The sequence below is a fragment of the Phalaenopsis equestris genome, unplaced genomic scaffold (assembly GCF_001263595.1).
Source record: "Phalaenopsis equestris unplaced genomic scaffold, ASM126359v1 Scaffold000717, whole genome shotgun sequence".
NCBI classification, from domain to species: Eukaryota; Viridiplantae; Streptophyta; class Magnoliopsida; order Asparagales; family Orchidaceae; genus Phalaenopsis; species Phalaenopsis equestris.
Genome location: NW_018165157.1, coordinates 297,793 through 311,526, shown reverse-complemented (window position 1 = coordinate 311,526; position 13,734 = coordinate 297,793).

The window sequence follows — 13,734 nt, the reverse complement described above, 5'->3', positions numbered from 1 at the left end:
CTACATTGACATCTTCCATTCCTCCCTCCATTTTTACTATCTTTTCTATTTTTTCTGAATCTCTTCCTCCTTTCACCTTCGGAGATGCTGCCTTTGTTTTGTTTTTTTTTTTTTCTTTTCTTGTTTGACGGTTCCACTGCCAAATGAAATTGTTTATATATCCAAGGCCGCTAATTGTAAGGAGAGCCACCAGTTATTGGTCCAATTATTGCGTGCGGTGTCCCATCAGGACCGTGAGAGATGTCCGTACACAATAATCGCTCTAGTTATTGAGGGAGGATGACCCATAATTCTCGGCAAACCGTGGGAGTGAGAAAATTGTGTTTTTTACTTTTGATTTTTTCTTTAAAAGAATTTTAATAATTCATTGGAAAAATAACGCATGGAAAAAAGGAGCAAAAATGATACATGCTATTAATTTTCAAAGATGTTGCAAATCTAAACTCAATTTAAGATTATATCCATGCAGTTTTAAAGTGGTATTAATTTAATATTGGAGTTAAAACATATCAAATCCTTATTTGAAGCAGAAATGTGTGATTTTGAGATCCTTTTTATTTTAGTGGAGAAGTTATAAGTAGAAAAATTGTTCCATGCAGATTTCAATCAATGCTTATTTGGTGTATGGTCCCTTCATTAAAAATCTTCATCGCATGATTAACAATTTTTTAGGCTATTATTTAGGCTTTTTTTAGGACAAATCTTAAAATAAAGATATTTGTCTCTTTGGCTATCACATGGCTTAGTTGCCCATAATTCACACAATGTATGGGCCTTTTGGACTTGTAACACTTCTCTGTCATCCTCTCTCTTTCCTTCTCTGTCATTTCCCCTCAGTTTTTTTTTAAATAGTTTATTTCTATGTTAAAATCACTAAAATTATTATTTAAAATATATTATGAAATTAGGGTGATTTTTATAATTATTTTTAATCATATAAATTGTACATTGTGATTCTTTACTACATGCATCTAGTTTATAATTACATTTAAGTGAAATGTGATAATATAGATTAATTTATAATTAATGTGTGTCGGAAGGTCCGCTGCGAAAGAATACAAAATTTATCGTCTTAGCGTTGCATGAAAATCCAACACAAACACAAGGAATTGAGGAGAAGTAAACATGAGATACCTTGACTTTTTACTTGAAAACTCTGGAAAAAGAAAAAACTCATGGGTCTACACTCAATTGAAAGAATCCGCTATGTAATTGTGAATACATGAGTCTGCTCTTCTCCAAAATTAGGGAAGATGTAGTCACAAAGTTAATATGGAGTGGTGGTTTAACATTAAGGCCGTTGTCGATGGCTAAAAAGGCACTAACCTGCCATGAATACTATAGACGATGGCTGTAGAACTAGCTTGTCGTAGAGGTCTTAGTTGAATGTCATGGCAGTAGTTGGCTATATAAGCTATAGATGGTTCTTTCGAGAGCATTGGTTTGCCAAAGAGGTCGTAGTATGGAGTTGCGAGAGTTGTGAGCCACATAGACCATAGTGGTAAATTGCGATGGTGCCTGTAAGTCCGCATGGGCTGAAGACCACATAGTTCCTATGGTGAGTTTTGATGACTCAATAAGCCATAGGGGCTAGAGTTAGGAGCTACAAACAATGTGAGCCAAGTAGGCCATAGTTGATCGTTTGGTGGTATTGGTGGGTGTTGTGCCTAAAAATGTACTATTTTTCACATTATATTTTATAATGATATTGCACTTTAAAGGTATTTTTCTTGTATTTTTGGTTGTAGGTACATCAAATTGAAGAATTTTGAGTGATTGGAGCAGAAGGAACAAAAATGGACCAAAAAAGAGCAAATCGGGTCTAACCGGAGCACACCGGAGCCATGGGGTCCAAAACCAGGCACTTAAGTGCCTGTGCCCAGTGCTTAAGTGATCTTAATTCTTTGGTATAAATATAAAATATGATATATGTGATTATATGCTTAACTTCCTTAATAGTTATTCTTAATTAGTAATAAAGCTTAGTAAAGCCAAAAACTTGATCCAAAGCTAAATCTAGGTTAATTTTCCACTATGAAACAAATAAGAATAAATTATAATAATTAAATATGAGATATTATACAAGTGTACGTATCGTTATCAAGTAATATAGGACTTTTTGATCAAGCCCCGAATATCGAACCCACAAGGAAGACTAACAATATGCACTTAAGAAAATTAGAAAATTTAGATGACAAAAATCTACTTAGCAAAATATTCTTACTTACACTTAAGATGTTGTAATAAAAATGAAAAATTGATTCTTTTTGTAATTTTTATTTTATGAAAATAAAGTAAGCAACTAATTAACTTAACTAAATATTTGCAAGATGAAGGCTATATAAGTAAAATATTTTTTCCTTATCATGAATTAGTAATAAGTATAAAAATTATGTTGTGGAAGTATGCTAAATGTGTTGTGCCAAATAGGAGTAATTATATTCTTTACCCTTACTAAAGATGCTATAAATAACATTGGCTGATCTATAGTTTGAATAGTCTTGAAGACCGGTTAGGTAGGGAAGATACTAGCTCTCACTCTAGAGTTCCCTCTTCTCCCTCCACCTAAGGGCTAACATCTCGTATCAAAACCTAAAACTATAAATCAAATTGGGGGCTTTAGCCTGTAACTCTAAAGTTCTCTAATTCTACACCTTTGAAAAGTTTATTTCTCCATTTATTTGCACTCAACCCCATGAGCTACATTCTCATTCAAGAAATCAATATATGATTCTAACAATTTGTTGACTGAGAAAATATCATCTCGGATCTTACATGTTCTCACAACAGATATTAACATCTTTGTTGGCCAAATCAAGAGGTGAATGAAGTACAAGGTTTCAAATCATCACAACATCTTCCAACATTGATGTCTGATACTTCACACAACTTTCTTTAAACATTCAATCATTTATCATTTTGAGAAAAAAAGATAAATAAAACTACTCGGAATCCATGGAGAAAACACAACCACACATAAGTTTAAAAGTAGAAATCATGCACACAAACAACAAATAAGAAATCTAGATTAAAATCAAATGTAGTCACAAAGATAAACAATTATCTCAAATGCTTTCCAGCAAATGTCTTGAAGTTCCTTTGAATTCTCTTCCTTCACTTACAATACAAACTAACACTCAAAATAAAAAGAAAATGAAAGTGGTCGGCGGTGGCGACGGTTACTTGGATGGATGATGGCTGGCCCTTTCTCTTGGATAATCTAAGTCTTTTCTTATAAAAATCCAAGGGATGCCTTGGTGTCTCTTCAAAAAGGTGTCTCTATTCAATGAATCTTCTAGAATTTGCCTCCTTAAAAGCCAATTGAATGAATTTTCGTGTTTATAGGTTATTTCCCATGTTTTTTCCAAAAGTTGCTTCAAAAACCTCTTCAAAAATTCATCTAAATTCAATGAATCATCAAATAACTACTTCTAGCGCTTAAGCGCGGGGTCCCTGGCACTTCGGCGCTAGCCTCTGACGCTTAGATGTCAGACTTGTGCACTTAGGCACCCCAGTTCAATTTTGCACTTTTCTTCATTTTTGCTCCAAATTTGACTATTTTTCACTCCTTTTAGCATTTTTTATCCATTTGATTGTACCTGAAAGAAAAACATACAAATACTTTTCCTTAAAGCGTAATATCTAAAAAATTGGTATAAAAATGTGTATAAAAATATTATATATTTTTAGGTGTATCAAAATCCCCCAAACATAAGATGTTACTTGTTCTCAAGTGACCCTTCAATCTTTAAAAACCAACATAAGTAGATGATGTATATGAGTTTCTTTAGGAGTTACTAAAATTTTGATGTAAAACTATAATAGTCAAATTTAGAAAAAATCTTAGTAAATGAGACTAACTTAGAGTTTAGAATTTTTTAATGTTAAGAAATATGAAAATATGAGTTTCTATCCAATTCAGAAATGTATTGCAGATTTTCCAAATTTAGAATTCGGTTCTTTTATGTCCACTTAAAATTTTTTATTAAGCATAATTTTACTTACTATATTATATCCTTAAGCTTAAGGGTTTCTCAAGTCTTATACTTTAGAAAGATCAAATGTGGAACCAATTTTTGATTAGCCACTAACCCTCAAGCTTCTCCTCCTTTTTTTAATTTTTCTTTTCCTTTTTTTTCTTTTTCTTTTTCTTTTTCTTTTTCTTTTCTCAGGCAAGGATTACTATATTTGAATAGGCCTTTAATGATTTTGAATCCCACTCTTCCTTTCCTAAAGCAAGGAGTTGATATTTTCCTTTCACTTAAAAACATAATAAAAGCTTTTGAAAATTACTTTCAATAAAAGAAATTTAAGTTTTGAAAATAAAAATCTAAATCATCTAATTTTTTTTTAAATACAATTTTTCCTACTAAAGATAGTTACACTATATTTAGCATTTTCCACACTAAAAAAAATTAACTTTAAGTTTCTTTTATTACTATAAATTTTGGCTAAATTCTCTTACTCATTTCTAAATTCAAAATTTTACTTCCCTAATATAACTTCATATACATGATCATTTTTCTTCAAATCAAAATTAATTTTTTTTTTAAAATACATTTGAGAACAAATAAATTTCAAGTTTTCATGCTAGCAGGAATTTTTACATCCTAAATATACAAGTACAAAAATTGATAACGGGAGTAAAAAAGTTAAATTGATCAAATTTTAATTTACTTAACATTTAGAGATTCATTGGACTTTGATGCAGTGAAGTATAACATAAAAGCAAACAAACAAACTAACAAACATACATGACTGCAATATAAAGAAAAGTACTGGTAGTAAATTGAAAATTTTAAACATGCAACTGTTAAGTAAAAAGTTAGCTAGATTCTAAACCTTCCTAAGATCCAAAATTAAGTTCAGCACAAACTAACTAGCTATAATAAACAACACAGTTAACAAAATTACTACCACATACACATATTAACTACTAATAAAACACAAATACATCACTGCAATGTACGATCATAAAAAAAACTAATACTCAACAATAACAACTGAAAACACAACCAAAAAGTGCAGAACAACTGTACTATCAACAATTCACAACAACACATAAACTAGAAATGAAACAAAACTATAGATTTAAACTAATCATCCTCATCCTCTGCATTACTATCATCACTACGCCAAACAACTGTAGGCTCATATGGTGGATATCTGGGGTGCTGAGGAAATAAAATTTCTTGGTTCCCTCTCATAAGGTTTTCCATAGCAAAGTTAAATTCACCCTCATAATCACTATGTCTATTCATATACCCATCCATATGCTTTGCAAAATTTTCGAAGTTTGACACCTTTTCATGGGTATAAATGACATTATTCAAAATCCTCTGTAATAACTGTGACTGAGAATCAGATCTAGAAGTCTGATCTTGTGATGTAGAAGAATGTGAAGTAGAAGCTCGTGACATCGAAGCAGCAGAACTACTAGAGAATCTACCCCTCTAGCTAAAAATAGAATGATGTGAATAAGATTTCACATTCACACTGGGAATGGGCTTCAGTGGCTGTAAAATCTCCTCTCAACTGTCAAATCTAACTCCAACTTGCTTGCATAAAGAAAAGATCAAAGTTGCAAATCCCAAACCGATAGTGGTAGCGGCAACGACAAAACTAGTAATAACTCAATGAATCAAAGCTCTGATATCAATAGGCTTGAACAGTTGAATGCAATAGTTCAAGGTTTCTCGATCTCGAGTCACTTCACTCAAATGATTGGTAGGAAGCAAGCGAGCAGAAATAAAATAATATCATGCCTTTGCAGTGGCATCCAACTTTGAGGCAGAAAAGTTTACTCTTCTTTTATTTGTAATCTTCCATAACCCTCTTCCAGCAATTAAAGATGAAATAATCTCATCTAACTCCTCTTCCGTAGGACTATAATTCAAACACAAAGTACTCGGGGCAATTGATAAGACTGATTAATTACCTCAGAGGAAAAAAGGCATTGTTTTCCCCCTCACCATGACTCCTTCTTCATCAGCTTCAGGGAGATTCACATAGAACTCCCGCACAACAAAAATCACTGCGACAGAAAAAATAACAAAATTGCTCTCACTGGCGGCGAACAATTAAATCTTCAACAGCTCCTCCCATACTTTTAAAGCCATACTTTTAAAACATTGCTTAGGAATCAACTTTCTCGATTGCAGTGCATCACTGTATCGATCATGAGCTCTCGAATTGAAAAACTTATTTGAATCAAATGGAGCCTTCCCCTTACTCCTCTGTGTTCTTTTTGTCATTTATAAAAATATATAAAATTAAAAATAAATTCCGCATTCAGCTGCAAATTATTAAACTTAACTCCTAAAAGCTTAAACTAACAAATCCATGCCTTTTCCATAGATTTTTCTCAAATTTTTACCATGAATAGTGATTTTTGGGTAGCTCATGAATGTGCTCAAAATACATGATAAAAATAAAAAATTTCTGCATAGAAGTGAAGCTCTTACCTCAAGGATATCAAATTTAACAATTTTTGCTCCAAATCTCCAAGAAATCTTCAAAATAAGGTAAGCCCTAGCTTAGAAATCACGAAATCCCAAGGTTGAAGGCGATGACAAGGTACGATAATGGTGTTTTTGGACTAATTTTTCACTTAAAACCGTTCATGAACAAATTTTCATGAACCGACGCTTAAGCGTGAATGGTTTAGCGCTTAGGCGCCTGTCTCTTGGTTTAGGCAAAGTGTAAGCCCAGATCTTGGCGCTTAGGCGCCAGTGCACAAATTTTGGTTTTTTCAATTTAAGTGAAATATACTCCTAGCCTAAGTCAACCAACCCTATATGCCCTCATAACACTTTATATATTTTTTCCTTCCCTCTTAACCCTCCTCTTACTCAAGATTCACCAATCTTAACTAATTCGATTCAACACACAATAATACAAAATTTTACACAAATAAAACACTTAACACAAATAAAACACTTATACAAATAAAACACTTATATTCATTCACGAATGATTACAAACATTTTCAAATATATATATATTCTCAATCTAAATAGTCTCGGATGAGAAAATTCCTAATAGAAACACTAGACAATTTTAACATAATAACATACTAAATATAATTAACATTAACAACAAACACTAAACACACAAACATTAAACAACGAACTTAATTCCATTCTCAAGTCGATGGAACGAATCTTGGCCTATCATTAATCTCTCCTTCAGCATTTGGAATGTGTATCTGAAAGAACGAGCGATGATTAATAACTCTAGTTGAATCTTCTTCAATCCACTTATTCTTTAGATACATAGCCTTATCTATTTCTTCTATAAAACTGGTATGGCTAAACTGCATCTTAAGTTGCCATCCCATATGATCGAGATGTGCATTAACTTCCATCACTTTTACTTCAATTGAAGCCATGTCAGCCTCAATTTTAATGATTTTCTCCGCAATCCCTTCGATACTAACGGTGAGGAAACCATTGTATAACTCTTACGCACTTTGACTAATAAACTTGTTTCTTATTGCCTCCTCCTCCTTCAAATCACTCTCCCAAGATGACATTTTTTCCAAAACTTTCTCTTTTTCACTTAGTTTTTAGGCTTAAATGGAAGTGTGGTGAGATTTCTCTTCATACCCTTCTATTTATAGGCTCTAAACTGTCCCCCACGTCAAAGCCAACTAATTCTCATTTAAATCTTCTCAAAACTGAAATTCGAACATGTTTTTAAACTGGCGCGCTTAAGCGTCGGATATTGGTGCTTAAGAGCCGATGCTCGAGTTAGCACAGGCCAACTTAACATCTAAAAACTCGTTCTAACATGTCTAAGTCATCTTTTAAGGTCTTAGAACAATCACTAACTCATTATATAATAAAAAATACTACAAAAATTTTTTAAATCACACACAACAACATAATAATAAAAATAAACACACCGATAACTATGAGTTGCCTCCCATAAAGCGTTTGGTTTAACATCGTCAGCCCGACGTAACCAGTGCTTATTATGTTGACTCAACATCATAAAATCATTTAATTTAAGTTGGTCACCTAAAAAAAAGGATTTAAGCCTGTGACCATTCACTTTGAATATTTTATCATTTTTAGGATCTTTGATATCCACAGCTCCATAGGGATAAACTTTCATCACAAAAAATGGGCCCATCCACCTGAACTTAAGTTTGCTTGGAAATAATCTTAATCTTGCATTGTAAAGAAAAACTTGTTGCCCTGGCTGAAATTTTTTGGTAAGAAGCCTCTGATCATGCCATATTTTCATCTTTTCTTTGTAAATCTTAGCACTTTCATAATATTCATTCCTTATCTCTTCAAGCTCATTTAATTGTGATATCCTTTTCTCGCCAAAATCCTTTAAATTGTAATTAAACTCTTTAATAGCCCAATATGCTTTATGCTCAAGTTCAACTGGTAAGTGACAATTTTTCCCAAATATTAGCCTGTATAGGGACATTCCTATAAGAGTTCTGTATGCAGTCCTATAAGCCCAAAAATCGTAATCAAGTTTGACTGACCAATCCATTTTGGTTGGATTCACAGATTTTTTCAATATTCTTTTAATTTCACGATTTGATAATTCAACCAAACTACTTGTTTGAGGATGATAAGCAGTAGCAATTCTATGGTTAATATGATATTTCCTTAATAACTTCTCCATTATTGCATCTCTAAAATGACTTCCCCTATCAGTTATGATTACTCTCGACATCCCAAATCTACAAAATATATTCGTTCTTAAAAAAAATTGCAACACTTTGAGCATCACATCGAGGTAAAGAAAAAACTTCTATCCATTTGGATACATAATCTACTGTTACAATATATATAAATTTATGAAAGATGGTATAAATGGTCCAATGAAATGTAATCCCCAAATATCAAATATCTTAACTTCTAACATAATTGAGGGGCATCTCATTCCTTCTAGAAATATTTCCTACTCGTTGATCTTGATCACAAGTTTTAATATAAGCGTTAACATCTCTAAAGATTGTAGACCAATAAATCCAGATTGTAAAATTTTATATGTTGTTTTATCAACACCAATATATCCCCCAAAATCAAAATTATGATATTTTTGGATAATTTCATAAGTTTTTTCTAATGACACACATCTTTGAATAATTAGATCATTTCCTTGTTCATATAAAAATGAGTTATCCCAAAAATAAATCTTAGCTTCAGATAAGAAATTTCTCTTCTATTGGTATGTCATTCCATAGGGTATAATATCACTAAAAATGAAGTTTACAATGTTGGCATACCATGGAACATGCCACTCGTTAGCATTGAACAATTCTTCATCTCAAAAATATTCATGAATCTCTTTTTCAAAACTGAGTGATTTTTCTAATTCAAGTCTGGACAAATGATCAGCAATTTGATTCTCAGCTCCCTTCCTATCTTCTATTTCAAAGTCAAATTCTTGCAAAAGAAGAACCCATCTTATCAATCTTGGTTTTGCATCCTTCTTTTTCATTGAATACTTAATAGCAGAATAATCTGTATGCATAATCATTTAGTTCTAATTAAGTATGATCTAAATTTATCAAAAGCATACACTACAACTAATAACTCTTTCTTAATTATTGTATAATTAATTTGAGCTTCATTAAGAGTTCTACTAACATAGTAAATAACTTTGAAAATCTTATCATAATTTTATCCTAAAACAGCTCTAATAGCATAATCACTAGCATCACACATTAAATTAAAAAGTTTTTCCCAATCTGGTGCAATAATAATTTGTGCAATGACTAATTTTTCTTTTAATAATTCAAAAGCTTTTAGGCACTTTTTATCAAAATTAAAAACTACATCTTTTTCAAGTGAATGGCATAGAGGCTTAGTAATTTTTGAAAATTCTTTAATATATTGCCTGTAGAATCCAAGATGTCCTTTCTCACTTGTTGGGTGCGGTAAATTAGTGATCACTTGAATTTTTGCAGGGTCTACTTTCATACTACTTTATGAAATTTGATGTCCCAAAATTATTTCTCCTGCTACCATAAATTGACATTTTTTCCCAATTAAGGACTAAATTTGTTTCTTCACAGCATTTAAGAACTTTTGATAAATGTTTTAAACATGATTCAAATGAAGTTCCAAACACTAAAAAATCATCCATAAAAACTTCAATCCCTTTTTCAATTAAATCACAAAAAATAGCCATCATATATCTTCGAAATGTAGCAGGGGCATTACATAAACCAAAGGGCATTCTTCTAAAAGTAAAAGTACCATAAGGACTGGTAAATGTTGTTTTCTCTTGACCTTCAGAAGATATTTGAATTTGTTGATAATCAGTATATCCATCCATAAAACAAAAGTATTTGTGCCTAGCTATTCTATCCAGCTTTTGATCTAGAAAGGGTAGTGGAAAATGATCTTTTCTAGTGGCAAGATTTAATTTTCTATAATCAATGCATATTCTCCACCCTGTAATTTTTCTAGTAGGTATTAACTCATTATACTCATTCATAGTTACAGTTATTTCTCCTTTCTTAGGAACACAGTGAATTCGACTAACCCATGCACTATCTGAAATAGGGTAGATAATTCCAGCATCTAACCACTTTAGAATTTTTTTCTTAACAAATTCTTTCATAATAAGATTCAATCTCCTTTGAGGATCATCCTTGGGTTTGCACTTCTCTTCTATATGAATTATATGCATACAAATTGATGGACTAATTCCTTTTATATCAGTAATTGTCCATCCAAATGCTTTTTTATAACTCTTTAAATTTTTCATCAAACTCTCTTCTTTTTCTGTAGTTAGCTTTGAGGAAATTATAACAGGTAATGTAGAGGAATCACCTAAAAAGACATACTTCAAATGTTTAGGAAGCAACTTCAACTCATGCTCAGGAGATTTTGGTTTTTCAGTTGATGGACAAAAAGTTGTATCTTTTTCTGTCGTGTCCAAAACTTCAAAACTTTCTCGAACATAATTTGAATCTTTGTTAAATAAATCTTCATATTGACCTAATTCCTCTTTTTATTCGTGTTCCAACTCTTTAAATTTAATTTTTTCTTCATAAGTTGCTTTGAAATGACATTCACTTAAATATCTTATCACATTCATTCTATAACATTCATCATATTTACCTTTTGTAAGGTATTTCATTGATTTAGAAATATTAAACGTTACTGTTTGATCATTGACGCACATATTTAATTCTTTTTTCTGCACATCTATCACTGATCTTCCTGTGGCTAGGAAAGGTTTCCCCAAAATGATAGGCATCTCCTTATCTTCCTCCACATCTAGCACAATGAAATCAATATGAAAGATAAATTGATCTACTTTCACTAGGACATCTTCTATAACTCCTTTAAGCTACATTATTGAACGATCTGCTAACTGCAAAGTTATAGTAACAGGGGATATTTCTCCTAATCTTAATCTTTTAAATATTTATAATGACATAAGGTTGATGCTTGCTACTAAATCAAATAAAGCTTTCCCATAAAATCTGTCTCCTATTGCATATGGAATTCTAAAGCTACCAGGATCTTTAAGCTTTTTAGGAAGCTTTTCCTGAATTATAGCACTGCAGTCCTCACCAAGTGCAACAGTCTCATTATCTTCAAAATTCTTTTTCCTGTTAAAAATATCCTTCATAAACTTTACATAGCTTGAAATTTGTTTGAGAGCTTCAGCAAATGAAATATTAATGACAAGTTTCTTAAAAATTTCCAGAAATTTTGAAAATTGTTTATCCAACTTTTGTTGTCGGAGATTCTGAGGAAATTGAGGTGGTGGTTTTTCTAAATCAACTTTAAGTGGAGAAATAGGTCTCTCTAAACCTTTTGGAGCGTCCTCTTTTAGTTCTTCAATCTCTTCTCTCTCTACTTCAGTCTCTTTTTGAACTCTACCTTCCAATTCTCTTCCGCTTCTAAGTTTAACGGATTTTTCTTGCTCTTTATTCTGGTCTTTCGGATTTAATTATGTATTACTAGTAAGTGTTCCTTGGGATGTATTACTTAATGAAATTGTTATTTGTCCCAATTAATTCTTAATATTTTTAATTTTAGCTCCTTGAATTTGTAATTGATTTCTCATTTGTAACACCACTTCTTCTATAGAAAACTTCTTCTCCTTAAATTGTGGATGACCGTTGAAACCTGGAGCATAATTAGGTCTATAATTATTATTCCCTTTGTTGTTTAGTTTCCAAATGGGTTTACTTGGTTGTTCTCCCATTGTTGATTACTACCACCCTAAGTATTGTTCCAGTTAAAGTTACTATGTTTCTTCCAACCTGGGTTATAATAATTTGAATATGAGTTATTCTGCTTATTATTTATGGCATTCAAAGTCTCTAATGATGCTTGAAAATCTACCATTTGGCCTAATGAATTCTCTTCAATCATGGAAATTGGTTGAGAAAAATTCATTCCAAATTGGTCTAAATTCCTTGAAATTGCAGCAACTTGATTTGCTAACATGACAAAACATCAGTTTCATGAACATTGTCTACTTTTTTAAGATTTACCCTTTTAATAGGCCATTAAAAATTATTGGTAGCCATTTATTTAATTAAATCATACACTTCATCAAATGGTTTTGACATCAATGAAACACCAACAATGAAATCAATAATAAATCTAACAGATCCAGCTAATTCATTGTAAAAAGTTTGAATTATTAACCAATCTAGTATAGCATGGTGTGAACACTTTCTTAACAGTTCTTTAAATCATTTCCATGCTTCATAAATAGATTCCCCTTCAAACTGACTAAAAGATGTAATATCATTTCTAAGCTTCATAGTTTTTTATGGTGGAAAATATTTAGCAAGAATTTTCTGTTAGATCAAGGTGACAATGAATGTAACCAAATCTTAACTTTATCTCTTTGTGAGAAAGGAAATAATCTAAGTCTAATAGCATCATCTGATACACCATTATATTTAAATGTAGCACACAAGTCTAAAAAATTAGCAAGATGTAAATTTGGATCTTCAGTTGGTGCTCCCCCAAACTGATTATTTGATACCATTTGGATAATAGTAGGTTTAAGTTCAAATAAATTAGCCACTACAGTGGGTTTTTGAATACTACAATGAAGTTCATCCATCGTAGGTTTTGCATAATCTCTTAAAGGCAACATTTTGATTATTTTGATTTGCCATTTTTTGAAATTTTTCACTAATTTTTTTAAAAATTTTTCTAATAGTTCTTCATAATTTAGAATCATATGGCAAAAGTCCTATGGAACCTGAACTGCACATAAATTACAATAAAACATATAAAATAAAATAAAATAAAATAAATAAAATAAAAACACACAAACTAGAACTTAATATAAAGACAACACTACAATATTCCTATAATAAATCTTAAAGTTTAAATAAGACTTTATAAAAATAGAAATTTTTGCTTTCTAAAAACCTCTTTGGAAATATTTTGTAATTTTATGTAATTTTTTTTCTCGATCCCCGGCAACGACGCCAAAAACTTGATCCCGATTATTTGGTATATGGATGTAAAATATAATGTATGTGATTATATGCTTAAATTTCTTAATAGTTATTCTTACTTAGTAACAAAGCCAAAAATTTGACCCAAAGCCAAAGCTAGGTTAGTTTTCAACTATGAAACAAATAAAAATACAAATTATAATAATTAAATATTAGATACCACGCAAGTATACGTATCGTTATCAAGTAATATAAGATTTTTTGATTAAGCCCCGAATATTGAACCCACAGGCAAGAATAACAATATGCACTTAAGA